This window comes from Arachis stenosperma, chromosome 5 (genome assembly GCF_014773155.1).
Source record: "Arachis stenosperma cultivar V10309 chromosome 5, arast.V10309.gnm1.PFL2, whole genome shotgun sequence".
Lineage (NCBI taxonomy): Eukaryota > Viridiplantae > Streptophyta > Magnoliopsida > Fabales > Fabaceae > Arachis > Arachis stenosperma.
The window spans coordinates 4,872,042-4,877,441 of NC_080381.1; positions in this window are offsets into that span (position 1 = coordinate 4,872,042).

Below are 5,400 nucleotides of genomic sequence, written 5' to 3' on the forward strand. Positions count from 1 at the left end.
AGATTATTAGAAGTTAAACCTCTTTTTAGCACATATATAGGAGTAAGTTATATATGAATCTTGAATCTATAATATAACGTAACATCATGCAAACTACCTACTCTTTGATTTTAGTTTAGGAACGTTCACCTTTTTTTTTTTCTCTCTTTACTAAACTTGTATCTATATCTATATCTGTATGCATGATTACATATTTATATTTATTATATAATGTGGATTAATTTTTGTAATCACTTTTTGTAAAATCAATACAATTTTAAAAAATTTATATTTCTGTAATAATATTATTATGGATAAAAACACTAATTAAAACTATTTTGACCTGATATAGCCTAAACAATTTTGATTAACATACGGTGATTTCATCAGTTTTGTTAACTTTGAATTGGTTCATCACTTGTTGAAACTTATTAGAAAATAATTCTGTCATCTAAAATTCTTATTAAAATTCAGTGAACCAGCCAAATTTATTAATCCAAACTAAGCATGACAACACCACTTAAATTCGCAGATATCTGACCCATCGTTATCCGGTTGGAACTAATAATTATATCCGACTTGGTACAGGGTAAAATTTTGGTCGGACAAGATCTTGGACGAAGACGGAAACGAAGTAGACTTAGAAAAAATTCGTCTCGGCACTTATAAATTATAATATATATAATATATGTAGTATATAATAAAATAATTAATAATATTGTTTGATATTGTATTATTTTTTATTTTTTGTTAAATTTTGCCAGTTTGCCACCCATAATCCGGACTGATTCATTTACTTGAAACTTGTATTAGAAAATAATTCCAAATGTTGCAGTTCAAACTTGTGACCTCAATGTGACAAACCTTACATGCCTTACGTCAAGCAAGGCAGCCGTTGATCAAAGTTTTGAGTTATTATCTCACACGTTTTACATATATTATATAGTTAAATAAGATAAAGTAGTTTAATTTATATAATATTTTATTAAATTTAAAATTGATAATTTGATCAATAATTTATTCATTAAATTAAATCTATCACTTCAATATTTTTTACCAACGGCAAGAGATATGTAATTTAAGGTGAATGCTACCCTATCCTCTCTAAAGTAACATGTAAGTTACCCTCTCTCATATGTCATATTTTAATTGGGTGTTTATTTTAATCTTAGTTACTTTAATCTCATGAGAGTTAATAATATCTTGAAAGACGATGAGACAGAAGAAGAAAATGAAACACCCAATAAAACAGTGATACTTAGGAGACACAATGACGACGACAAATGAGTGGGGAGGAGTAAACGCAATTAGAGAGAGTTGGAATACCTTTTCTGAAAGAATTATTTGGAAAGAGAAAATAAGACACCCAATGAGACGGTGATACTTGGAAGGCGTAGCGTCGACGATGAAGGAGTACAATGGGAAGGAGTAAACACAATTAGAGAGAGTTGGAGTACCTTTTCTAAAAGAATGATTTGGGACGATAAAATAAGATACCAACGAGACTGTGATGCTTGGGAGGCGTAATGAGAACGACGAAGGAGTGGAAAGGAGTAAAGCAATTAGAGAGAGTTGGAGTACTTTTTCTAGAAGAATAATTTGGGAAGAGAAAACGAAACACTAATGAAATGGTGATGCTTAGGAGGCGCAACGCTGATGAAAGAGCAGAGAAGATAACTCAGGTTAAAATAAACCCCCAATTAAAATGTAACACATCAGAGAGGGTAACTTACATGTTAATTTAGAGAGGGTAGGATAGCATTCACCGTAATTTAATATTACAATACAATATAACTGTGCAACCGAATTATAATAATTACACGAGGTAATTTAATTATTTGTTATTATTGTCATAATTATTTTTCTAAGTTTATTTTACGCCTTGAATCGTGAATTTTAATTATAATTAAGCTAGCTCTTAGTTAACTCGATGTCACACTTCACCTTTTTCGTGGACATTCTTGCTTTATAATATTTGGTTGGTCCCTAAAGAATTCTCGGTGTGGTTGTTTCTTTCTTTCTTTCTTCATCATCATATATCATGATGACATTTCATGAAAAGGCCTTCGAAAAATACGTATAATAAATAAATTAAAGAAATGCTTCTATGTAGCTGTTTGTATGCAATTGTCCATTTATGATGATATCATATCCTTCTCAACCAATTAAATGATAACTTTTTTTGTGGATGATGGAACCAATCTTGATATATATCCCATATCACCATTTAATTTGATCCCCAGAAATATCTACCATCTCCATAAATATCTTCTACATTTCTGCCAGCTTCATATAATTGAGTTTAACAGTTCTTATTATGTCTTCTTGTTAGTAATTACATTACACCGTTCATTCTTGATTTAACTTTAAGATTTTTAATTCCTGCACCACTAATTGAAATGGAACTAATATTTTTTTGATAATCAGGACTAGAAATTCAAAAATTTATTACTAGTTATTTTTTTTTTATTATAGAATCAATTAACGTAACTGTCTATTCACCAAAAAATTAACGTAACTGTCAATCAAATTAACTAAAAAAGAATAGATACTTCATAATTAATAATACCACACATATTAATTTCTATGTTAATAAATTAGATCACATATATAGAATTCTGTCACAATTTTCTACTCATGACGATGCTGCCATATTTTATTTACAGAGATTCATTTTTTAAATTAGTTTTCAAATAATTTTTTTAGTCATATTAGTTTTTGAAAGATAAAATGTAAGTCAAATTATATCTTCCGTCAGTTGGATGATAACATATCATGCTACGTGGCAGGTCAGTGTACACTTGACATTTAAAGAGTTTTTTATAATTAAAATAATCCTTGAAAGTCCAAACGTAAATTATTTTCATCCCTAAAATTTTAAAAATTAATTAAACTAGTCTTTATATAATTTTTTTATTTTTTCTTCGTAATATTAAATTTAAAATATTTTTTGATACTATTAATTTTAATAAAATGTAATTGACAAACAAAACATTAGTAATTGTATCTTTTTTTCTTAAATTTTTTTTCAATAAAATTATCTCTCTCTTTTAATTCTTCTCAAAATCTCTCTTATTCTTTTCTATTCTAAAATCTTTTTTTTACATTATTACATTTTGGTGGAATATATATACTCAAAATTGAAATGTATGTATTTATTAACCTAAACGAAGTTATATGCTCAAAATAAAATTTATGTATGTTAACCTAAACAAAGTTATACCACTATTTTTTTTTCTACTACATCTTTTTTTTTTTCTATTAAGGTATTACTTACATATAGGATGTAATCGTAGTAATACTTAGAGCTAAAATTCAAGAAGATCCACAAATTTTACTTCAATTCTAAACTTTACAAAATATTGAAAATTTGTTGCTTTATTATTATTATTATTATTATTATTATTATTATTATTATTATTATTATGCTAAACGAATTGCTTCTTAAGTATAATACATGCAAATATCATAATAAATTTGTGTGTGTTTCATATGTTTGAGATAGATTATATAATTTTTCTTTTAATTTCATAAATCAATGAGATAAAATAAAATAGGAAATATTATACCTATGCATAACACAGGCTACTCCACACTAGTACATTATATAAATAGATATGCTTCGTATTGAAATAAAATTCCTTGTGTTTTAAATGAAATATTTAAAAAATTATATTAGAATATTAAGATTCAAAAAGTGATTCCATAAATTAATTTTTCAATTATTGAGTTTTACTATATAAATTAAACAATAATAAAAATTATAATTTTAAAAAATTTAAAAGATTTAAATTTTAAAATAATTATTACTATATTATTTAGTAAATTTTAAAATATTAAAATTTTAAATATATAATCAACAATAATTTGATAAACTTATTTAAATGAAAAAATTACAATTTGAAAATGTAAAATTTTAAAATATAAATGACAAAATAATTTTATAAAAATTTAATTATTTTTATTATTTTATGTAAAGAGAATTTTGTTTATTAAGGTTTAAAAAACAATATTAAAATTAGTAGTATCAAAAATATTATAAATTTAATATTATAAAAAAATTATATAAGGACTAGTTTGATTAATTTTTAAAATTTTAGAAATGAAAATGACTTACGTCTGGACTTTCAAGAACTATTTTTATTATAAAAACCTTTTTTACATATCAAGTGACACGTGTCACTGATCTGCCACGTATCGTGCCACGTCATTGTGCCACGTGGCACTTAACGTGACACGTCATCATTCAACTGACGGAAGGATTAATTTGACTTACATTTTATCTTTCAAGGACTAATATGACTAAAAAAATTATTTAATGACTAATTTAAAGAATGAATAATCTTTTAGGTAGCGTTTGTTTTCGGAGACAGGACACGGAGACATGGACAGCACATTCTTAAAAAGCGTTTGGAAGCAAAGACATGGATACTGAACATATTGTCTCCATGACAGTTTTTTATACTTTTGTGTCCACTCTTTTACGAAGGACAATGATGGACACGGGATTTGGAAGAGGGACACGGACTGTTTTTATGAATTTTTTTTCTTTTTTGTCCATGGTGCTATTTTTTATTATTCCACTGTTATCCCTTCTTATTTTTCCTATTTTGTGTTGTTCTCAGAAAGTACTTTTTTACTCCATACTCTTTTTCTATCTATACGTTCTTTTTCTTTCTCTTTTTTTCTCAGGTACTCTCTTCTTTTTATAAAAATTTTTATTGGACTGGATAATTTCTTTTTTCTTATCATTCTTACTTCAACATCATTTTAACTTTATATTATATTATTTAATTTGTAATAAAAATAATAACAAAAATAATTAGTCTGGAGACTTTTAAAAGATAAATATTATAAAGGTAAAATTGATATTTTAAAATGCTAAAAAATAATTTATAAATTGTAATTGATTTTATATAATTTAAAAAAATTAATTTTTTGAAAAGAAAAATAAAATTTTAGATAAAAAAATTAATTTTTTAAATAAAAATAGATTTTTATGTGCAAAAATTAATTTTTTTCCATTTAAAAATGGATTTTTTTTAAAACTGATCTTGTATTTAAAATTAATTTGGCTTATTAACCTAAATGAAATTTTTTATTAATCAAACTCAGATTTTTTTGTTAATATTAACCATATGTATTCCTACATATTAATAATAAATTTAAAAAAAATTATATTTATAAATTTTATTTTAATGTAAATACTATTATATAATTTTTTATTAAAATTTTTGACTGCTTCAAATATTTTTTTCAAGTTTCCACTGTCTGTACTCCTACGTACTCTCATTATTTATTAAATTAGTTTATACTAAAAAATTTGGAATCACATGGCTATTTTAGTCATTTTATATAATATTTTAGTCTTGTCCATGTGTATCCAAACATAATACTGGACATTACATTAGTGTCCTATCC